Raw genomic sequence first — 25208 nt, forward strand, 5'->3', positions numbered from 1 at the left:
GCTCCTCCCCGGGGCCCCTGACGCCCGCGCGCCACCGACCCGCCCCCCGCTGAAGCTCGCCTCCCCCTTGCCCAAGTCGGGCGGGGGCCCCGGGCCCCGGCCGGACCCGGGCGGGCTCTGGTGGCCGCTCTGGGAGACGCAGACCCGAGCCCGCGGAGCCTGGGGGAGCCCGGGCGCGCGGAGTCCGGCGGCGGCGGCGGCGGCAGCAGCCAGGTGAGGGCGCTGGAGCCCAGGACACGGGAGGAGCAGCCGCGGCTGGCCGCAGAGAGCCTCTTCCCTGCGCTCAGAGGGCTTGGGGTCGCGGTGCGTAGGCCTGAATACCCACTCCAAACCAGCGAAGGGAGAGGCTCTCTCGGAGAAAGCCCAGAGCCTAGCACAGAATCGCGGAGAGATGAGGTTCAGGTTTATTAAGTCTCAGAATCTTTTTTTTTTTCCCTAATCTTATCAGGGTGTACTAGGGAAGAACAAGTCTGAGTCCGTATTAGATGTGTTTCTTTTGCTTTAACCTTTGTATTCTATTGCTTTAACAGTGTGGCCTGAAGCCTGAAATATAAAGGATAGCCCATTCTCAAGGCTCTGACCTTTGAGGATAACACTTGTTCCTGCATAGAGAGAGAAAAAGTTGCAGAACAGAGAGTAACATTTAACTTGTTGGAGGTTTATAGGAACACTGTGACCCGATTTCAGTGGACAAAAAGATGACTGCACCAAGACATTTGCAACCACCAACGTTGCCGTGTCCCTCACCTTGCCTTTAAAAATGCTTTGCTGAAACTCTTCCCGGAGTTCCAGGTTTTGAGGCCCTGCAATAGACTTTTTTTGCTTCAAATTCCGACATTTCGGTTTGCTTGGCCTCACTGTGTGTTGGGCACACAAGCTAGCCTTTGGTAAGGAGAGGGTGGCTTTAGAAAGAGATCCTAGTATAAGATTAAGCAGTTGCTCCAAGTGGAAGATCCGTGGGCTTTTCTGACAAAGGGATCTTGGTTTGAAACCAGAGTCAGACATGCTAGGTATGTGATTGCAGATGGGGATCTTATCACTCCCTGGTGGCTCAGACGGTAAAGAATCTGCCTGCAATGCAGGAGACCTGGGTTCGATCCCTGGGTCAGGAAGACCCCTTGGTGAAGGGAACGGCAACCCACTCTAGTTCTCTTGCCAGAAGAACCCCATGGAAAGAGGAGCCTGGTGGGCTACAGTCCATGGGGTTGCAAAGAGCCAGATATGACTGAGAGAATAACACTTTCACTTTCACAGGGATCTTAACCTCCCTAGACCTCAGTTTCCTCATCAGGAAAGTGCGTTGCTTCCTTACCAACTAGTAGGATGTGAAGGCACAGTAGTGCAGGTACCTAGTTCACAGCAGGTCTTCAATAAGTTAGACTCCTCCCTGTATGTGGGGGAGAACTCTCTACCTTTGACTGGACAGACTGAGGCCCCTCCAGGGTCAGATCAAAAAGGCACAACTGGTCTAGATATTTCCCTACTGGAAAAAACAGTCCTAGCGGAAAGAGCCCATAACAGGGCCCTAGGGCACCTGGCATCTTCTCCCAACCCAGCCACTAACTTGCTTTGTGGTTTGGAGTCATCCATTCTCCTTCTCTGTTTGCTGTACCTCTTCCACTTTCCTGGAGCTTACAGCTCAGCCACTCACCTGGTGGACTGGAGTCCTCCTAGAATAGCTAGTCCTTTCTCCCTTCCCTTCCAGCGCAATGTGAAAACTGACTCTGCAGGTACGGTCCTCATTCCAGGCAGCACACATCCCACTGTGAATCCATGTCTGGGCTTTGAAGTCAGACAGAAGCTGCTGGACTCTGTGTCTGTGTTTTCTGCACTGGGACAGAAGCCTTAATTACCTGACTAAACTAGGGAAGTAATGCCTTGCCTCACCAGACCTTTCTCAGAAAACTGATCTTGACCATCACTAGGTCCCTTACCAGGATTCTCAGCCTTTCTTGACAGGTAACAGGCTGGGTCCTGTGGCAGGTTCTCCCCCTCTCCACCCCTCTCCCTCACCCAGCCTTTCCTTTCCAGCAAATTTAGATAGAATGTACCCAAGGGCCCCCACATCGTTTCCTTAATTCCTGATTTCTTTTCTTTCTTAATAAGATCCCCCAGACACCAGGCATTTGGAGAATGCTGAGCATTTAGTCCAAATGGAGACCTTGGACCAGGCTTGAATCAGCCTTGCTTAAAGCAGTGAGAGTGATAAGCAGGCTTTCCCCCTCCTCCCATCAGGAGAGAGTAGATTTGAGACCTGCAGGACACGAGGTGTCTGGTGAGAAGCCTGTACCACAGGCCTCTGAGAGATGAAGCCAGTAAAGTAGGATTCCTGTCTGCTGATGGGCTCGGAGAAATGCTTAGTCATGTTTTCTCAAAGCCCAGAAATGCCTGGCACATTCCTCGGTGTCCAGCTTTCTTTATCACAGACTGATGCCCCTGGGGAAAGAGTGATGCTGATGAATTACAAAGAGGCTCTGCGTCTTAAACCAGATTCTCCAGCCAGAGCTCCATTCAGCACTTCCACTCAGCACTCAGTGATGGACGGGGTATGTGGGCAGTTCTTTTTTTGGATGAATGTTGGCAGCATGACTCTGACATAATTACTACCCATACTTTCCTCAATCCAAGGTCTTGTTCTTATAAATGCAGACACAGGAGCTGGTCAAGAAAGGCCATGCTGGGTTTTCTGGTTCATGTCAGAATCCCCCAGCAAAATCTCCAGATAGGGAAGAAAATAATCTTTTTTATTTATTAAAAAGAAAAAAAAAATTTTTTTTTGGCCTTGTTGCATGTGGGATCTTAATTCTCTGACCAGGGATTGAACCCATACCCCCTGCATTGGAAGCATGTAGTCTTAACCACTGGACCACCAAGGAAATCCCAGGAAGTAATCTTAAATGGTATAACTCCATCCAGAAAGCCTGCTGTTCCTCCATGTGCATCTGCCTCCAGCCTACCTTCCTCAGGGGAGGTGAAGCCCTCTCCACCACATCCCTATAGTAGAATGGTCTGCCTGCTCACTGCTCCCATAAGCTGCCCAAGTCTGGTGTTTTCAGTCAGCTGGCAGGATCTAACTCTGTCACTTAGAGCAGGAGTCACCACACTCTACTCTCTGGCCAGCAAAGCTAGTCCTTGCTGCAAAAGCAGCCTGCCTGTGTGACATTTAAAAGCCGGCTACAGTTGTGGCTTCATCCTTTAAGTGCCACTGCTGGTTTTCCCAGGCAAACAGTGGACAAACCTGGAGCAACAGCGGGGCATGGTGAGTTGGGAAGAAGCTAGGGTAAGGAGCGAGTACTGTCAGTTCAAGGCTTCCAGCAAACCCCACAAGAAAATCCCACTCAGGGATACCAGTCCTAATTGTTGTTCAGTTGCTCAGTCTTGTCCGACTCTTTGCAACCCCACAGACTGCAGCATGCCAGGCTCCCCTGTCCCCCACTAGCTCCTGGAGTTTGCTCAGACTTATGTCCATTGAGTCAGTGATGCCATCCAACCACCTTGCTATCTGCTGCCCCCTTCTCCTATTGCCTTCAATCTTTCCCAGCATCAGGGTCTTTTCCAGTGAGTTGGCTCTTCACGTCAGGTGGCCAAAGTATTGGAGCTTCAGCTTCAGCATCAGTGCTTCAGGGTTGATGTCCTGACTTTAGAATTTCCTCTAACAGCAATCACAAATAATGGGCATTTTAAAATTCTACCAACAGGGGTCGCCCTTGGACACTGAGCCTGAAGCTGGCATGTAAAAGGGGAAATTCCCAGCCCTGGGCCCTGGGGCCAGATTTCCAGGACTCTTAACTGCTCAGTTCCTGTTTTGTTGGATGCAGATGAGGTTGCCCAGAAGAGAAGAGACAAGTACTCAGTTTTTCTGGTGAGTGGAGGTCCATACTGGAATTTGAGATGGGAAGTTCTAGAACACTGGCCAACTACTTAGGAACTCTGAAAATAGATTTCTACATCTTCCTCTTCGATGTCATCATTATTATACAGAAAGAACATGCTTTCCTGTGTTTTTCTCTGTTTAAAAAATACATATAAACTTGTATGTGTGTCCATGATGTTTTCATATCACTTAGTTCTTTTTCCTAAATGCAAAAATCATATATATTCTTTGCAAAATAGCAAACAAAAAGACTTTGAAAATTCAGAAACTGAACAAAGGAGAAATCACCTAACTGCAAATATTATGTGTGTAATCGAGACATTACAAAAATCTTAGAAAATACAGAAAAGCCCAAAGAAAAATAACACTTATATTCAAAGATCTTCTGTGTTAACTCATAGAATATAACCAAGTATTTTTCCATGGGTAAGTTACATATACAGATACACAAATATGTACATATGTGTATTGTGTTGGCCATAAAGCTTGTTTGGGAACCCATTCTGGCCAACCCAATAAATATCCCATAAGTAGTTCAATGTTAAAATCTTTCTCTTAAAAAAAAAAAAAAAAAAAACTTTCTCTTCCACCAGGTCACATATCCTGGGAGAGAAGGAACAGAGTCTCCCAAGTTCACCCTTCTACCTACAGTGTGTGTGTGAGGTTAATTGCTCCACTATGTCCTACTTTTTCAGCCCCATGGACTGTAGTCCACCAGGCTTCTCTGTCCATGAAATTTTCCCAGGCAAGAATACTGGAGTGGGTTGCCATTTCCTACTCCAGGGGATCTTTCTGACCCAGGGACTGAACCCGTATCTCTGTGTCTCCTGCATTGGCAGGTGGATTCTTTACCAGTACTGCCACCTGGGAAGCCCTTTACTTGCTCCTATAATGTCCAACAAAAAGTTGGTATGTAAGAAGTGTTTACAATGTAAATGAATGAATACACAGATGGAACTTTTTTTTGTTTTTATTGTTTTGTTGGCTGTGCCATGCAGCTCGCAGGATCTTAGTACCCCAACCAGGGACTGAACCCTGGCCAAAGCAGTCAAAGCTCTGAGTTCTAACCACTGGACCACCAGGGAGTTCCCCAGATGAACATTTTTAACTAAAATGATATACATGCAGTTCATAGAAAAAGAGACCCAAATAGTTAGTAAACATTTGCAAAGAGACTCGACTTTGCCCATAAACAAAGAAATGCAAAGTAATGCTATGTTGAAATCCCTATCAGATTGGCAAAAATTCAAGCATTTGATGATATCACTTTTGTTGGAATGGGGGTGAGGTTGGGGAACAGAGCCTTGCCTCATACCTGGCTGATGAAAGCTCCATTTAAGCCTTTGACTGTGTGGATCACAATAAACTGTGGAAAATCCTGAAAGAGATGGGCATACCAGACCACCTGACCTGCCTCTTGAGAAACCTGTATGCAGGTCAGGAAGCAACAGTTAGAACTGGACATGGAACAACAGACTGGTTCCAAATAGGAAAAGGAGTACGTCAAGGCTGTATATTGTCACCCTGCTTATTTAACTTATATACAGAGTACATCATGAGAAACGCTGGGCTGGAAGAAGCACAAGCTGAAATCAAGATTGCCGGGAGAAATATCAATAAGCTCAGATATGCAGATGACACCACCCTTATGGCAGAAAGTGAAGAAGAACTAAAGAGCCTCTTGATGAAAGTGAAAGAGGAGAGTGAAAAAGTTGGCTTAAAGCTCAACATTCAGAAAACTAAGATCATGGCATCCGGTCCCATCACTTCATGGCAGATAGATGGGGAAACAGTGGAAACAGTGGCTGACTTTATTTTTCTGGGCTCCAAAATGACTGCAGATGGTGACTGCAGCCATGAAATTAAAAGACATTTCATGGGGTCACAAAGAGTTGGACACGACTGAGTGACTGAACTGAACTACTCCTTGGAAGGAAAGTTATGACCAACCTAGATAGCGTATTAAAAAGCAGAGACATTACTTTGTCAACAAAGGTCCGTCTAGTCAAGGCTGTGGTTTGTCCAGTGGTCATGTATGGATGTGAGAGTTGGATTATAAAGAAAGCTGAGCAACAAAGAATTGATGCTTTTGAACTGTGGTGTTGGAGAAGACTCTTGAGAGTCCCTTGGACTGCAAGGAGATCCAACCAGTCCATCCTAGGGGAGATCAGTCCTGGGTGTTCATTGGACGGACTGATGTTGAAGCTGAGACTCCAATGCTTTGGCCACCTGATGCAAAGAGCTGACTCACTGGAAAAGACCTTGATGCTGGGAAAGATTGAGGGCAGGAGGAAAAGGGGATGATGGAGGATGAGATGGCTGGATGGCATCATCGACTTGATGGACATGGGTTTGGGTGGACTCAGGGAGTTGGTGATGGACAGGGAGGTCTGGTGTGCTGTGGTTCATGGGGTCGCAAAGAGTCAGACATGACTGAGAGACTGAACTGAACTGAGGGCAGTTGGCCAAGATTTTTGAGAATGTACATAATATTTGACTCAGCAGTCCCACTTACAGGAATTTATCCTATAGCTAGAGTTGCACCATGTGTGAAATGACATGTACAGAGTTATACATTGCAGCCCTATTTGTAATCACATAAAGTTAGAAACATCCTCATTGCCTAGTGGTAGGGCTACCTAACATGTTACATTCATATAATAGAAAGTTGTATAGTCACTGAGTTGTGTCCAACTCTTTGCAATCCCATGGACTGCAACCTACCAAGCTCCTCTGTCCATGGGATTTCCCAGGCAGGAATACTGGAGTAGGTTGCCATTTCCTACTCCAGAAGATTTTCCCAACCCAGGGAACAAACCTGTGTCTCCTGCATTGACAGGTGGATTCTTTACCACTGAGCCACCAGGAAAGTCCATGTAATAGAATCAGTTCAGTTCAGTTCAGTCGCTCAGTCATGTCCGACTCTTTGCAACCCCATGAACCACAGCACATCAGGCCTCCCTGTCCATCACCAACTCCCTGAGTCCACCCAAACCCATGTCCATCGAGTCGGTGATGTCATCCAGCCATCTCATCCTCTGTCGTCCCCTTTTCCTCCTGCCCTCAATCTTTCCCAGCATCAGGGTCTTTTCCAGTGAGTCAGCTCTTCGCATCAGGTGGCCAAAGTGTTAGAGTTTCAGCTTCAACATCAGTCCTTCCAATGAACACCCTGGACTGATCTCCTTTAGGATGGACTGGTTGGATCTCCTTGCAGTCCATGGGACTCTCAAGATTCCAACATCACAGTTGAAAAGCATCAATTCTTTGTTGCTCAGCTTTCTTTATAATCCAACTCTCACATCCATACATGACCACTGGAAAAACCATAGCCTTGACTAGACGGACCTTTGTTGACAAAGTAATGTCTCTGCTTTTTAATATGTTGTCTAGGTTGGTCATAACTTTCCTTCCAAGGAGTAAGCATCTTTTAATTTCATGGCTGCAGTCACCATCTGCAGTCATTTTGGAGCCCAGAAAAATAAAGTCAGCCACTGTTTCCACTGTTTCCCCATCTATCTGCCATGAAGTGATGGGACCGGATGCCATGATCTTAGTTTTCTGAATGTTGAGCTTTAAGCCAACTTTTTCACTCTCCTCTTTCACTTTCTTTTTTTTTTTTCTCTCTCTCTTTCACTTTATCAAGAGGCTCTTTAGTTCTTCTTCACTTTCTGCCATAAGGGTGGTGTCATCTGCATATCTGAGCTTATTGATATTTCTCCCGGCAATCTTGATTTCAGCTTGTGCTTCCTCCAGCCCAGCGTTTCTCATGATGTACTCTGTATATAAGTTAAATAAGCAGGGTGACAATATACAGCCTTGACGTACTCCTTTTCCTATTTGGAACCAGTCTGTTGTTCCATGTCCAGTTCTAACTGTTGCTTCCTGATACTATGCAGCTATTTTTTTAAAAAAGAATAAAGATCAGTTTTACGTATTAAAATGAAAAATCAAAGTGTAAATCAATGTATATAACAAGCTACTATTTGGCCAAAAGGGGAAAGGAAAAAGGATTATTTGCATTTACTTATAGATGCATAAGAAATCATCTAGGATGCTATATAAGACACCAGTAACATGATTTCCTATCTTACTGATGATGGTTTTGGTGGGGCGACAGGATGATGGAAGATAGGAATAAAAAATAGACATTTTTGTTGTGTATGATTTTATGCTTTTTCATTTTTTAACCAAGTAAATGTAACTACCTGAGGAAAAAGTGAATAATTTTTAAATGGCAAAAGGTTATGTTCACATGTAATAATAAGCCTTTGTTATTTAATAGTATATTGCATAAACATTTCCCCATGTCTTTTTTTTTTCTTTTGGTTGTGCTAGGTCTTCATTGCTGTGAGTGGGCTTTCTCTAGTTGCAGCGATTGGGGGCTACTGTTCATCACGGTGCATGGCCTTCTTGTGGTGAGGACTTCTCTTGTTATGGAGTACAAGCTCTAGGTGCGTGGGCTTCAGTGGTTGCAGCATGTAGGCTTAGCAGCTGTGGCTCATGGGCTTAGTTTCTCTGGGGCCTGTGGAATCCTCCCAGATCGAGGATCAAACCTATTACCTCCTCTGCTTTGGGAGGTGGACTCCTATCCACTGTACCACAAGGGAACTCCCTTCCTATATCTTGAGTCTCCATCAATAGTATGTTTGAATGGTATACTATTCCCTAATAAGGATATAATTTATACTATCAATCCCCTAATATTAGTTTCAGTATTCTGAATAAGACTATGATTAGGAACACCTCTGTACCTCTCTATCATTATTTCCTTGGGATCAATGTAAGTTTGCATCAACTTAAAGCCAGCTTACCCTGTAGAAAAGTTGGATCAGTCTCCACTCTAACAGTCTATGCCAGTGGGCCTCTTTCCCTGAATTCACTTTAATACCTGGTATTCCTATTTTTTAACCCATTGCCAACATAATATAAAAATATATTTCACTGTAGTTTTAGTTTTCATTGTTTCTAGTGGAACACTTTGATGTCTGAGCATTTGTAGTTCTTCCTTTGGAAGAGAACATGTCACGGACCAATCACACCAGACCTGTGTGAGCTTAGTAGATGCTATGGAAGAATTGCTGCAGTGAGGGCTCTAAACCACTTTGACATTAGACAGTGTCTTGGCAGGTGACAGAAGCACTGCTCATTTCTCCAAAGGTATACCGATAGCCAACAAGCACATGCAAAGATACCCAACATCACTAATCATTAGGGAAATCAAAACCTCCATGAAATACCCCTTCACACCCATTATGTTAGCCACTACAAACAAAAACAAAATATAGACAATCACAAGTGTTGGCAAGGATGTGGCGAGATTGTACACTATTGGTGAGAATGTAAAATGAGGCAGGCACTATGGAAAATAATATGGCATTTTTCAAAAAACTAAAAATAGAACTACCAGGGACTTCCCTAGTGGTTGGGACCCTGCACTTCCACTGTAGGGGGGCAGGAGTTCAATTTCTGGTGGGAGAACTAAGATGCAGCCAAAAAAGAGATATAGTCATTTTATTATCTGCTGTATTCCCGGTGACCAGAGAAGTTCCTCCATAAAATAAGAGGCACTCCACAAACATTTGTTTTCTTCCTGTGCTCAGTTATTCAGTCATGTCTGACTTTTTGTGACCCCATGGACTGTAGCTCGCCAGGCTCTTCTGTCCATGGGATTCTCCAGGTAAGAATACTGGAGTGGGTTGCCATTTCCTTCTCTATCACTGCCTGAATACATATTAATTACTTCACCATAACATTGGTTGGGCTTCCCAGGTGGCACTTGCAGTAAAGAATCCACCTGCCAATGCGGGAGACCCAGGTCTAATCCCTGGTCAGGAAGATCCCCTGGAAAAGGAAATGGCACCCCACTCTGGTATTCTTGCCCAGAGAATCCCATGGACAGAGGAGCCTGGCGGGCTACAGTCCATTGGGTCACAGAGAGTTGGACACGACTGAGGGACTGAGCACAGAGCACAGGTACAGCAACCATGACTGATTTGTCATGGATCTTGAGATGTTTGGGGCCTTTCTTCAACGATCAATGAATTCATTTTTAATTCTAATAATGCCATTGGGGGCGGAGTGTGTTTAGTTGACAGCTCCATGTTTACGTTTCAGGATCACTAGGGCACTGCTCAAAGAGACCTCTTCCTCTCTTTTCTGCAGGGCAGACATGAAGCCACTCCTCATGACTCAAATGTTGCTGCCATTGGGTACCCTGTCAGCTCTCCCCGATCCTGGGTTCTCCTGGAAGCTTGTAGAGAATTCTGTTGTGGAATCACAGCACCATGTACGTTTGCTCCCCTCTCTTCTTCTTCCTCCCCTTCCTCTTCCTTCCTTCTTCAGCTGTGAGCTCTGAGGACCAGACGTGCATCTTACTCTTCCCTCTGTCCCCAGACTAACACAGTGACAGACTGAGTAGATGCTCAGCAGATGCAATAATAGATAAAAAGCATTTCTCCAATGAGATTCATTGAGTACTCCCAAAGAGAAGCTCCTGGCCTGGGAAACAAATATATACAGATAAAATGGTATTTGAATACTACATGAAATTCCTAGACAGCCAAGACAAAGGGTTTGGTTTTGCTTTTACTGGTAATACCCTTAGCTACAACATGTACACCTCATGGTTTCAATGGCAACATAATAAACACATTTGGTATGTTTTTGTATGATGCCATGAAATCTTTTGCCTTCTTTCCAAAAGTATAGAAAGTACAGCAAAGCCTCATTCTACTGAAAATGGGCACTGTTGTTCATGGTGTCCATAAACTGTTAATGTTGCTATATTGGGAATATAGGTTCTGCTTCTATTACTGTAATTTTATTGCAGTGGTGACAATGAGATCTGTTAATATATCACAAGCCTCTCCAATGTTAGAAAAGATGAAGGAATAAATTACGAATGTACTTGCTATATTTAACTTCTAGGGTCCTAAAGTAAATTGCTTGAGAAAACTGGATCCCAAAGATTACAAATTTGAATTTGGAATTTTGAAGTGTGTCTGTATTCCATTGGAGAACAAAGAAGCTGAACCAAAAGAATTGTGAACCAACCAACATGACAGCTGTGGACTGGGCAAAACTTCTTTTTGAAAGGGTTATCTTAGCTTGACGATTATGACTTTGGTGGAACTAAGGTGACTGACAGTGAAAAGAATTGGGACATGAAATTCCTTAAAAAATTATTGACAATTTTGTTTATGTTACATACCTTTACACTTTGTGCAGGAAAAAAAAGAAAGGACAGTGGTGTGGGAATGGACTACATGTAAACTGCCACTAAATCAGCTGTCCTTGGGCAATTCTCTTTACCTAGATCACCTCTTATACAAAAATGCAATGTGTGTGTGTGCTCATTGGCTCCGTTGTATCTGATTCTTTGCAACCTCATGGACTGTAGCCCACCAGGCTCCTCTGTCCGTGGAATTCTCCAGGCAAGAATACTGGAGTGGGTTGCCATGCCCTCCTCCAGGGCCTCTTCCCAACCCAGGGATTGAACCCACCTCTCTTGCATCTCCTGCATTGGCACTCGGGTTCTTTACCACTGAGCCACCTGGGAAGCCCAATAAAAATGCAGGTGGGCAGGCTAATCTGGATGTTACAGACTGACACCTGCAGACCCCAGGGCTGCAGGGGTGCCTCATTTGGCCCTTCAGGGATGTATCTGTCATAATAACATGACTGCCTCTTCACATCGCCACTTCTTCTCTACATAGTACTGCCTCACACCTGGCCCACTGTATGCATTCACGATGCTCTCTGCCCCTATAAGTGTCAGCAACTGTCATCTCTGGACTAAACACAATGTTTTGCATGGGATGATGAAGAAAGAGATGTCTATGCTATATCTAAAGCAAACGCTGGATTTGTTGTTTATGAGGGCAGGAGGACAGAGAATTAGATAGTTGGATGGCATCACTGACTCAATGGACATGAGTTTGAGCAAACTCTGGGAGATGATGAAGGACAGGGAAGCCTGATCTGCTGCAGTCCATGGGGTCGCAAAGAGTCAGACATGACTGAGCAACTGAACAACAACAACAAAAGACAGTAAACTATGGATTTCTTACTGAGCGTTTGGGAAGCGTGCGGCTTGGGATTAGTGGACTCTTAACAGTGGGAGTATTCAGGCACTAAGTGACCTTTAGCAAAGGAAGCCAGGTCACTGGAACGAGGCTGTCGCTGACTGGCTGGCCCTCAGAAGCATGTGTACTGACCGGAGGAGGCTGTCAGTGATGAATTGGGACAGCTTTAAAACCTGTTCCCCTGGTACTTGTTCCAGGGGCCAAAGAACAACGAGTCTTTTCCTGAACTCCTCTCAGTAGGACCCCTTTTGGATTTAAACATCAAATAATCCAGCTCAGAGATTTTCAAAATTTGCGTGTGCGTGTTAAGTCACTCAGTCGTGTCTGACTCTTTGCAATCCCATGGACTGTAGCCCGCCAGGATCTTCTGTCCATGGAATTCTGCAGGCAAGAATACTAGAGTGGGTTGCCACTTCCTCCTGCAGGGGATCTTCCTGACCCAGGGGCGGAACTGCGTTTCCTACATTGGCAGGCAGTTTCTTTACCACTGAGCCACCTGGGAAGCCTTTCAAACTTTAAATGAAGCAAATCAGATCCCCTGGAGGACTTGTTATACAGGCTGTTGGGTCCCTCCCCTGCAGAGTTTTTGATTCTGCAGCTATTGGGTGGTGTCAAGAATCCACATTTCTGATGAGTTCGCAGGTGATGGTGACACTGCTGGTCCAGAGACCACACTTTGAGAACTACTGGTCCAGCAGTGTAGGATTTGAAGGTAATCGAAGAAAATATTTAGAGGGTTTCCTTGGCAGCTCAGTAGTAAATAATACACCTTCCAATGCAGGAGCCTCAGGTTCAATCCCTGGTCAGGAACATCCCCTGAAGAAGAAAATAGCAACTGCCTGGAAAATCCCATGGACAGAGGAGCCTGGAGGGCTATATTCCATGGGGTCACAAACAGTCAGACATGACTTAGCGACTAAACAACAACAACAAACAGAATATTTAGGGACTACCCTGGTGGTACAGTGGTTAGGACTCTGTGCTTCCATTGCTGGAGGCCAGGGTTCAATCTCTGGTTAAGAAACTAAGATCCCACAAGCTGCATGGCATGGCCAAAAAAAATTTTTTAACTGAAAAAAAAATTATGTATATAAAGATCGCAAACAGCTGGACATGACTTAGCAACTAAGCAACAACAACAGTAACAATATACATACTTAACACAATATGATACTAGTGAGTCTAAGAATTCTGTAAATGATTTTGTAAAATGGTTATTAATCACAGCCACATCTATATACCTTTGAAAACTAATGGTAAATATATAGGATAAAGATAATACTTACTCCTTCTAAAGTTAATGACTAGACAATAAGAATTCCAGGACATATTGTAGAAACTCTGTTTCATCCTCCCCCTCTTCTCTCTTCCCTCTCCTCCCCACTCTGAAGGTGTTGTCCGTCCTGTCCTGGGGGAAGCTCCCAGGCAGGTCTGTGATTCTATGTTTGCAGCAGATGGTAGTTTAACACATGAACTTCTGGTCAAGGTATGAGTCACATTAGTGCTGCTAAGTTGCTACAGTCACTCTGACTCTTTGTGACCCTATGGATCATAGCCTACCAGGCTCTGTTTCCTATAGAATATTGTCCAAGGGATTCTTCAGGCAAGAATACTGGGGTGGGTTACCATGCCACATTAGTAAACTGATGTACATCAAAAATACAGGGGGCAAGGAAGCTTGCAAGACAATGGGGAGAGGCTGGCTGACTTTAGAAACTCTTTCATGTACTCAAGGAGAATGGCCCCTGTTTGTTTCAGCGTAAGTGCCGGGTGACATCAGGTTGTTCTGTGTCTTTGAAGATAAACCGTGCTGCTGGCAGGACACACACTGTCCTCAGAAGGAGAGCCTGGCACTCTCCTGAGTTTACACTCTTACCTCCTGGTGGGGGTTGGATGGGGGTGTTGTTCAATGTAAGTCTATGAGAGAGAATTCAAAACACTTTGTGTTTCTAGAGAGGAAAATTTTTACCAAGATTCTTATTAAGGAAAAAAAAGCCCCCAGGGATTCTATTCTACACAAAAGCCAGGGCTCTGTGTGACATGGAGAGTGAATAGAGACTCGGCACATATTGAATAATGCTGCCATGTACCCACATCCTCCCGGGAGGATTTTACTAATGTGTTCACGTGCAAAATTCTTTCAGGAGAGACCATAGTGTTCTATTTCTACAGCTGATAAGAGCTGGTATTTTTATTGAGAGCTCAGTACGTTCTTTATACAGTCCTCACCTCAGTGTTATGATGTAAATCCTAATTCACTCTCATTTTACAAGCAAGGAAACTGAGGCACAGAGAGGGCACACTGTGTCCCTGTGACACACAGGGAGAAGCCGGTGGAGCCGAGATTCAGGCTCAGGCAGAGGGACCTCACAGATGCAAGTTGAACCCCAACGTCATCAACATCTCAGAGGCCTAGAGACTCCATCCCTTTAATCACCTTCTTGGTTGTCTCTTGTTTCCTTTAGAACACGCTGTGATCCGACTTTTTCATGTGCTCACCTACTATCGTCTGTTTCCCCTCCTAGCAGAAAAGCTGCAAGAAGACAAGGGCTTTGTCTGTTCACTGCTGCATCCTCAGAACCAAAAACATTTGTGAAAGGAAGGAAAGGAGGGAAGGAGGAAGGGAGGGAGGCAGAAGGGCAGGGAGGGACGGGAGGAGGGACAGAACAAAGTCTGTGTATCCGTCTGCTTACTAAATGAGACTTGACAAAAGAATGCCTGTTATATTTTGTTTTTTTCTATTGACTGCTAGTTGTGCACTGAGTGATCTTGTTTTTAGTTTTTATTTTTATTAAAGATTTTTTTTGATGGGGACCATTTCTAAAGCCTTTATTGAATTTGTTACAATATTGCTTCTGTTTTATGTTTCTGGCTTTTTAAACACGAGGCATATGGGATCTTAGCTCCCCACTAGGGATCGAACCAATGCATTGGGAGGTGAAGTCTCAACCACTGAACTGCCAGGGAAGTCCCGATCTTGTTTTTAAAGAAAAAGCCCCATCAGTTTCTTGTACTGAGAAGAACAGAGTTCACCTTTAAGGTGACAGCAGGCAGTCCAGAGGGCAAAGCACCACCCAGCGACATCCATCTGGCCTTTGTGGGCATCTTCCCTTAGGTCACCCTGAGACCCTGGAGATGCTCGTGTGGCTGTGTGTGTGTTTCGGGGGGCTATCCCAGGCTTCCTTCCAGTATGCCAGGTGGGTCATCTCTGATGAGTGGGATTAGTAAAGCAGGAGAGAGAAGACAAGAGCCTCTTATCTTTCTACTTTAAATACTCCTGTATTGCTTGAATCCCACCCCCACCCATGATCATGTGTTATTTCTGGACTGAAACACAAGCAATAAACAATATCAAAAGAAGAATTTGTAAGGCAGGAATTGGCAAACTGCAGCCCATGAGCCAAATCTGGCCCACCACCTGCTTTGTAAATCAGGTTTTCTTAGAACACAGGCCCACCCCTTCATTTACATACTGGCTATGGTTGCTTTAGTGCAACTATGGTAGGGTTCAAGGATGGAGACCATATGGCCCTCGAAACCAAAAAGATTTACTCTCCAACATTCCATAGAAAACATTTTCTGACCCTCGATCTACAATAGTTTCATTTAAATTCCTTATAGTTCCCCTCACCCCCCTGCCCCACAGAAACATGACACAGAGAAATGAGTTAACAGAACTGGATTCTTTCTGCCTACTAGGAGGGTAGTGTGTGTTAGTTGCTCAGTCGTGTCCGACTCTTTGGGACTCTCAGCCAAAAAAAGCCTTTCTTAGCATTTCTAGGAATACAAAAATCTGTCTGTATATCTGAAAAGACTTAAATGAGCTCAGGGTCAGGCACAAGTAAGCTGATTGACCACCATACTTGACTTTTCCTCCAAGCACCCGGTAATACTTAGCCTATAATACATTTATCTGATTATTGCCTGTTTTCCCACTGTTACCAGAATGTAAGTTTTACTACACCAGGGATATAGGAAGCATGATTTATTTATAAGGAGCTTGATATTTAGGCCACCTAACTATTTGGGGTTATTGGCATTGATGATATTTATTGATTTCTTCTTGTGGTTTTGGAAAAAAAAAAAGTTTAATGTATTTTGAGTCTACTTATTAAAGTAATAATGAAACAAAAGCCCATTATGATTTCTCCAAGTAAAAGTGAGAATATCTGTTTGGCAAAATATGTCATGAAGACAATAAAGAAGCATGCCTGCATGCTCAGTCATGTCTGACACTTTGTGACCCCATGGACTGTAGCCCGCCAGGCTCCTCTGTCCATGAGATTCTCTAGGCAGGAATACTGGAGTGGGTTGCCATTTCTTCCTCCAGGGGATTTTTCCAACCCAGGAGTTGTATATCCACACTGAGCAGGCGGATTCTTTACCAACTGCGCCACCTAGAAAGCCCAGACAATAAAAAGGTGAGGAACAAACTGGGAGGATATATTTGGAGCATGTGAAAGCAAAGGATTAGTACAGGAATATATACATAATCACCTAGAAAAGAGAGAACTCTGTCAGAAAAGTGGACCAGAGTCATGCCCAGACATTGTACATGAAAGAACTTACAAAAGGCCCGTGTGTTTTTAAAAGGTTGCTTATTCTCATGCATAATCAGGGAAGTAATATTTCACATCCACTGTTTAAAGCAAAAATTCACAAAGTCAGAGGATGTCAAATGTGAATGACTTGAAACTTCCCTGGCAGTCCAGGGATTAAGACTCTGTCCTTCCAGTGCAGAGAGTGTGGATTTGATCCCTGGTGGGGGAACTAAGATCCCACATGCCCAGTGGCATGACCAAAAAAACTGTGTGAATGACTGGAACTTCTATCCATTTGATGGGAGGGAAATCGGTGCTCTTCCTCTGGAAATGACTTGACATTGCTTAGTGAAGCTGAACAGACAGATCCCGTACAACTCCGCACTACTCAAAATGGAGCCCTGTGATCAGCATCGCCTGGAAGCCTCCTGGAAATGCAGAATCCAGGTCCCCATCATGGACCTATGGAATCAAGATCTGCCTTGAGATGCCACTGGAGGCCCCTGGGGATCTTTCAAATGCCCAGACGCCTAGGTAGCACCCAGACCGGCTAAACTGTAATCTCAGGGTGGGACCTGGGCATTAGCATTTTAAAAAGCTTCTCATTTCAACATATAACTAGGGTTAAGAAGCAGCAACCAGATGTCTTTCATATTATGAGAAACACAAAAGTATCTTTAATAGCTAAAATCTGGAAGATAACCAAAATGTCTACCAATAGCAGATTTTGCACATGTGCGCATGCGCGCGTGCGCACCCCCCCCCCCCCCACTTACTATAAAGAAAAGCAGGTGAGTGACTAATAGGAAATTCAGAATAGTGGTTACTCTGTGGGGTATGGGAGAAAAAGGCATGTGATTGGAGGAGAATGGGGGAGAAAGTGAATTTTTAAGGTCCTGGTAATATTTTTTTTTCTCCAGCCATGCCATGCAGCATGTGGGATCTTAATTCCCTGACCAGGGATTGAACCCACACCCCCTGCATTGAAAGCATGGAGTCTTAACCACTGAACCACTAGGGAAGTCTCCCTGCTAATATTCTTTCTATTTCTTATGTTCAGTAGTGGGGAATACTGGTGTTTCTTTCTTCCTCTTAAACTATAAAAATAGTGTTTATCCACTCCTTTGGATAAAATTTTAAAGTCTAAAAAATGTTTTAAGAGGGCATCTTTTACTATCCTTTCTTCTGAGTTGCCTTCTTCAAAGCACCTCACCCTTCCCCAGACCTCCTCTGCTGCTCTGCTCTGAGCTGGTTCTCTCCGCCTTTGCTGAGACGTCAGGGCCGAGCAAATGGACCCACTGCTCTGCCCACCTGGATCTTTTTCATCCCAGAGATCCTGGCTCACTCCAGGTCCCATTTTAGAAAGTTCTAGATGGGCTCAGGACTTACACTTGCCTCGAAGGCCCATCTAAGGGGCATCTGGGAGTCCCGGGAAGGGAAGTCTAAAGGGCATTAAAACAGAAGGCAGTATCTGTGTGTGTCTGGAAGGCCCGGGCCCTTCCCACCTTCACACAGACAGAGCCAGACAGGGCCAGGTGTCAACAAGCCAGGACCGGCCAAATGGTAAATCATTTAGCAGCAGAATAATGATTAAGCTACGACAGGGCAGACTGTCTTCAACTAGAGTTTTCAAAATGCTTTCTGGTTTGTTCTAAACCCAGACTCAGCCATCTAGTTAATGAGTGGGTCCAATACACCATTACCTCTTACAAAGCATTTCTACCTACGGAATCTCATCTGATCCTCCCATGACTGTGGTGGGGATTACTACTATTTTAGAGATGAAGAGCAGGCTCAAGGCAGTTAAGAGAATTGCCCAAGGACCTCCTGGTAGCATGGGCTTCCCTTGTGGCTCAGCTGGTAAAGAATACACCTGTAATGCAGGAGACCTGGGCTCGATCCCTGGGTTGGGAAAATCCCCTGGAGAAGGGAAAGGTTACCCACTCCAGTATTCTGGCCTAGAGAACTCCCTTGGGGTTGCAAAGAGTCGGACACTACTGAGCGACTTTCACTTTCCTGGTGGCACAGTAAGAACCAACCTGCCAGTGCAGGGGACATGAGTTCAATCCCTGGTCTGGGAAGATCCCACATGTGTCAGAGCAACTAAACTCCTGTGCCACAACTACTGAGACCATGTACTGCAGTTAGTCTGTACTGCACGATGAGAGAAGCCATGAGAAGACCACGAACCACAGCTAGAGAGTAGCTCCTGTTCTCTGCTACTAGAGAAACTCAGCACAGTCAAAATAAATAAAATAAACAAATTTAAAAATGTTTAAAATAAAATCCTTAAGAAAAAAGAGAGAGAATTGCTCAAGATCACACGGTTACCATGGCACAAAAACTCACAGCCAGGCCTGCTGTCTCCAAGATTCTTCCAATGGTCTCAGCCCCTTCTGGGTGTGTAAATGCTCCTGCACTCGACTCTTGTACACCCAGAGATGCCTTCCTTGTGCAGAGGGCCCTGGCCAGCCCATGCCCTTCCTTGCCTGGACTTGCCTGCAGAATACATTCAAATAACCTCTCCAAAACCTGCATTCACAGGTCCTGGGATTCAAAAATATTGGCTTTAAAAGTACTTGTAGACATGACTCTAGTTTAGTGATGTTAGTCCTTCAAGAATCACTGATACCTTTGAGAAGCTGCTGAAATTGTGGACCTTCTCCCCAGAAAAATGCCCACAGACATCTCCAAGGGTCATGAACCCCAAGACTCTTGTTAAGAATTGCAAATCAATGCTCTGTGATGACCTAAAGGGGTGGGATGGGGGTGGGTGGGAAAGAGGCTCAAGAGGGAAGGGATATATGTATATACATAGCTGATTCACATTGATGTACAGCAGAAACACGACGTTGCAAAGCAATTATACTCCAATTAAAAAAAAAAAGATTGCAAATCAAGAATTACAATTTTAGTGTTTTCTCCAAAAAGTTAAAATAGAATTACCATACAATCCAGAAATTCCACCTTTGGATACACCCAAAAGAATTGAAAGCAGGGTCTCCAATATACATATATGAGTATGATGTATATGAATATTGGTATATATTCATAGCAGCACTATTCATAATAGTCAAAAGGTGGAAACAACCCAAATACCCATCAATGGAGGAACGGATAAACAAAATGTGGTATACACATACAATAGAATATTATTCAGGCTTAAAAGGAAGGGAATGGAATGTTACGACATGAATGAACCTTGACAACATTGTATTAAGAGAAATAAGCCAGTCACAAAAGGACAAATACTGTGTGACTCCACTTCTAGGAGGTACTTAGAGTAGCCAAATTCATAGACAGAAAGCAGAAGGGGATTTGCAGGGGTTGGGGGAGGGGAAATGAGGAGTTAGTATTTCATGGAGACAGAGTTTCAGTTTAGAAAGGTGAAAAGACTCCTGGGGTAGATGGTAGTGAGGCTGCACAACAATAAGAATGCACTTAACGCTACTGAACTTGTGTACCTCAAACTGGTTAAAACAGTGAACTTTATGTTATACATATTTTCCTCTGGCTGGGAGGGAATAGGGTGAGGCCTCCTTAGGTGGCACAATGGTAAGGAACCCACCTGCCAATACAGATGTAAGAGACTCCAGTTCGATCCCTGGGTTGGGAAGATCGCCTAGAGGAGGGAGGGCATGGCAACCCACCCCAGTATTCTTTTCTGGGAAATCTCCTCAGGACAGAGGAGCCTGAAGGGCTACAGTCCCTGGGGTTGCAAAGAGTTGAACATAACTGAGCGACTTTCACATATACATTTATACTTACTTTAGAACATTTGAACCAATTTTGTGCATAAAATTAGCAGTAAAAAAATTTTTTTTTAGTTCTACCAGTTTATTGCTACCAACCCATCTCCCTCTCCCTCCTTATACTTGCATGGCACAGTCATGTAACCCCATGGACTGCAGCCCACCAGGCTCCTCTGTCCATGGAATTTTCCAGACAAGAATACTAGAGTGGGCTGCCATATCCTTTTCCAAGCAGTAAAAATGAAGAGTTTTGCCAGAGAATGCACTGGTCATAGCAAACACCCTCTTCCTACAACACTGGAGAAGACTCTACACATGGACATCACCAGATGGTCTTTGCAGCCAAAGATGGTGAAGCTCTATAGAGTCAGCAAAAACAAGACGGTGAGCTGACTGTGGCTCAGATCATGAACTCCTGATTGCCAAATTCAGACTTAAATTGGAGAAAGTAGGGAAAACCACTAGACCATTCAGGTATGTCCTAAATCAAATCCCTTACAATTATACAGTGTAAGTGACAAATAGATTCAAGGGATTAGATCTGACAGACAGAGTGCCTGAAGAACTATGGATGGAGGTTCGAGACATTGTACAGGAAGCAGTGATCAAGACAATCCCCAAGAAAAAGAAATGCAAAAAGGCAAAATGGTTGTCTGAGGAGGCCTTACAAATAGCTGTGAAAAGAAGAGAAGTGAAAGGCAAAGGAGAAAAGGAAAGATATATCCATTTGAATGCAGAGCTCCAAAGAATAGCAAGGAGAGATAAGAAAGCCTTCCTCAGTGATCAATGCATAGAAATAGAGGAAAACAATAGAATGGGAAAGACTAGAGATCTCTTCAAGAAAATTAGATACCAAGGGAACATTTTGTGCATAGATGGGTTTAATAAAGGACAGAAATGGTATGGACCTAACAGAAGCAGAAGATATTAAGAAAAGTTGGCAAGAACACACAGAAGAACTGTACAAAAAAGATAGATCTTCATGACCCAGATAACCACAATGGTGTGATCACTAACCTAGAGCCAGACATCCTGGCATGTGAAGTCAAGTGGGCCTTAGGAAGCATCACTACAAACAAAGCTAGTAGAGGTAATGGAATTCCAGTTGAACTATTTCAAATCCTAAAAGATGATGCTGTGAAAGTGCTGCACTCAATATGCCAGCAAATTTGGAAAACTCAGCAGTAGCCACAGGACCGGAAAAGGTCAGTTTTCATTCCAATCCCAAGGTAAGGCAATGCCAAAGAATGTTCAAACTACTGCACAATTGCACTCATCCCACACACTAGTAAAGTAATGCTCAAAATTCTCCAAGCCAGGCTTCAACAGTCTGTGAACCGTGAACTTCCAGATGTTCAACCTGGATTTAGAAAAGGCAGAGGAACCAGAGATAAATTGCCAACATCCGTTGGATCATTGAAAAAGGAAGAGAGTTCTAGAAAAACATCTACTTTTGCTTTATTGACTACACCAAAGCCTTTGACTGTGTGGATCACAACAAACTGTGGAAAATTCTTAATGAGATGGGAATACCAGACCACCTGACCTGCCTCCTGAGAAATCTGTATGCAGGTCTGGAAGCAACAGAACTGGACATGGAACAACAGACTAGCTCCAAATCGGGAAAGCAATACATCAAGCCTGTATATTGTCACCCTTCTTATTTAACTTATATGCAGAGTACATCATGTGAAATGCCTGGCTGCATGAAGCACAAGCTGGAATCAAGATTGCTGAGAGAAATATCAATAACCTTAGATATGCAGGTGACACCACCCTTATAGCAGAAAGCAAAGAACTAAAGAGCCTCTTGATGAAAGTGAAAGAGGAGAGTGAAAAAGTTGGTTTAAAACTCAACATTCAGAAAACTAAGATCATGGCATCCAGTCCAATCACTTCATGGCAAATAGATGAGGAAACAATAGAAACAGTGAGAGACTTTAATTTTGGGGCTCCAAAATGACTGCAGATGGTGACTGTAGCCATGAAATTAAAAGACACTTGCTCCTTGGGAGAAAAGCTATGACCAACCTACACAGTATATTAAAAAGCAAAGACGTTACTTTGCTGACAAAAGTCCGCCTAGTCAAAGCTATGGTTTTTCCAGTAGTCAAGTATGGATGTGAGAGTTGGACCATAAAGAAAGCTGAGAGCTGAAGAATTGAACTGTGGTGTTGGAAAAGACTCTGGAGAGTCCCTTGGACTGCAAGCAGATCCAACGAGTCCATCCTAAAGGAAAATCAATCCTGAATATTCATTGGAAGGACTAATGCTGAAGCTCAAACTCTAATACTTTGGCCACCTGATGCGAAGAACTGCCTCACTGGAAAAGACCCTAATGCTGGGAAAGAGTGAAGGCAGGAGAAGGGGACAACAGAGGATGAGATGGTTGGATGGCATCACTGAGTCGATGGACATGAATTTGTGCAAGCTCTGGGAGGTGGTGATGGACAGGGAAGCCTGGCATGCTGCAGTCCATGGGGTTGCAGAGTCAGACATGACTGAGCAACTGAACTGATATTTGATATAATTGATTTGATTATTTGAATCTGTGATTATTATGGATAATAATCCCTTAAGATAGTCTCTTCACCTCCTGTACCCTTTGATAAAGGGTGCCTCATCATTTGATTATTAAATATATTTTTACATTATATGTCATATGATTTATTATAATGTCTCCCCTAGTTTGTCACCAGGTATGTTATTTTTTTTTTACCATCTAAGTTTAATTTTTATTATTTATTTTTTGGCTGCACTTGTGGTGTGACTTGTGGGATCTTAATTTCCCAACCAGGGATCAAATTCTCGCCCCATGATCGGAAGTCAGAGTCTTAACCAGTGGACCACCAGAGAAGTCCCGCTATGATTACAAATGTATTCCTTTGTGGTTTCAACCAGTAATTATATGGCTCTCAGCAGATGAGAACAGAATACTGAAGCAGCTGTTGGCAGGGGCTAGAGCTGGGGTCACGAAAGGCTTTCTAGATTCCGGAATCTGAAGGACTGAGCCTTTTCAGTCTTGGGACTGCCCGTTTGGAATTCTACCTGGTATGGCATGTCTCTGCATCTTTTTCATCTTCAATTGCCCTGGCTATTCTTGGCCCTGTGTTCTGCCATACACATTTTAGGATCATCTTGTCAAAAAAAAAAAAAAAAAAAGCTGTTGGGATCTTTGTTGTAATCATGTTAACCCTATAGGCCTATTTGGTAAGACTATATTAAAAATGAGACTTCTTATCTATTAACATGGTATAGTCCTCATTCATTTTGCTTTAATGTCCTTCAAAAAAGTTTATGATTTTCTCCAGAGTAACATGTCTAATATATGTGTTAGATTATTCCCGATCACTCAATATTTTTAAAGTTATTGTAATTATTAAAATTATTAATATGTAATTTATACTAATATGTATTTGATTTATAATTAATATGTAATTAACTAAAAGCTATTATAACTATTGCATTTAATTGGATTTTAAACATCTTAAGCTGATAGAAATAGGATTTTTGTATATTGATTTTGTGTCCAGCAACTTAACTAAATTCTTATTACATCTAAAGATTTGTTGATGCTTTCAGGTGTTTTATCCAGACACCATAATCTGAGTTTTATTTTTCATTTCTTTAAAAAATTTTTATTATGGCATGATCTACATATCATAAAATCTACCCCCTTTGAAGCATATATTTGAATGATTTTTGGTAAATGTATTTGTGCAGCCACAATTATGTGCCTTTAGAACATATTTATCCTTTTTATTTTTCTGTGTCTTATACATTTTTCATTTCTTTAACTCTAGCACATTTGCTAGGGGCTTTGTGTAATTTTGAACAAAAGAATAGTAGGTGATTTTGGGCTCTAAAATGACTGCAGATGGTGCCTGCAGCCATAAAATTAAAAGACGCTTGTTCCTTGGGAGAAAAGCTACGATCAACCTACACAGCATATTAAAAAGCAGAGACGCTACTTTGTTGACAAAGGTCCATCTAGTCAAAGCTATGGTTTTTCCAGTAGTCAAGTATGGATGTGAGAGTTGGTCTTTTCACTGGAAAAGACCCTAATGTTGGGAAAGATTGAAGGCAGGAGGAGAAGGGGACAACAGAGGATGAGATGGTTGGATGGCATCACTGAGTCGATGGACATAAGTTTGAGCAAGCTCTGGGAGTTAGTGATGAACAGGGAAGCCTGGCAATACTGTATTGTGCAAATAATAAAAATGTCTTCCTAATAAAAGAAGGCTTTATCTCTTCAGAGTATTTGGGCTTTTATTTTAGTTACTGGAACTTACAGGGAAGCCTGGTGTGCTGCATTCCATGGGGTCACAAACAGTCGGACACAACTGAGCGACTGAACTGAAGAATGGTAAGTACCATGGCTAATTCCCAATCTAAAATGGAATAATGTGGAACTTTCCTGACAGTCCAGTGGTTAAGACTCCATGCTTCCACTGCAGGGGAGCCATAATATGTTTTAAAATTTAGAAAATTTAAAAAATAATTTAAAAGCAAATAAAAAATTTTAAAATACATAAAATGGAATATTTCTTCCATTGTTTTACCACTCAGTATAATGCTTGGCTTTTTAGTTTGAGATAATCTCTCTATCCATAAAGTTGCTTTCTAGCTCTAATTTGATAAGTTTTGTTTGGTTTTTAATTATGAATAGGACATTGAATTCCATCCAATGTTTTGTCTGTGTCTATGGAGAAGATCATATGATTTTCCCTTAAAAAGGGCAGTTTCCAATTAGTCTTCCCACTGTGGAGGGCACTCCATGGTTTGTTGACAGTTCCCTGAGCTCCACCAGACTGGAAAAGCAATGCTCAGGTTAACCTAAGTTCAGCAAATTCCTTCCAAGACAAAACTAGCTTCATCTTTACTTGGTCTTTGGCCTGCATAATCTTTATTTTATTACCAGTTCCTGCATCTAAGACTTTTCCATTGTATTTAGCAG

The 25208-nt window shown here is 43.3% G+C and overlaps 1 long non-coding RNA gene and 1 other non-coding gene across 2 annotated transcripts; both read left to right on the forward strand.

Annotated features, from left to right (window-relative positions):
- The first annotated feature begins 78 nt into the window (after positions 1 to 78).
- On the forward strand, positions 79 to 14772 carry LOC145528418 (uncharacterized). Its single transcript, XR_014070393.1, has 5 exons — positions 79 to 213; positions 3699 to 3862; positions 8210 to 8289; positions 10037 to 10160; positions 14424 to 14772. It is a non-coding gene; the product is annotated as an uncharacterized LOC145528418 (long non-coding RNA).
- LOC145530730 (small nucleolar RNA SNORA1) lies at positions 10595 to 10730 on the forward strand. The gene has a single exon (XR_014072033.1). It is a non-coding gene; the product is annotated as a small nucleolar RNA SNORA1 (small nucleolar RNA).
- Positions 14773 to 25208: the final 10436 nt, after the last annotated feature.

Source organism: Giraffa tippelskirchi, chromosome 12 (genome assembly GCF_054371585.1).
Source record: "Giraffa tippelskirchi isolate mGirTip1 chromosome 12, T2T-mGirTip1v1.2.pri, whole genome shotgun sequence".
Lineage (NCBI taxonomy): Eukaryota > Metazoa > Chordata > Mammalia > Artiodactyla > Giraffidae > Giraffa > Giraffa tippelskirchi.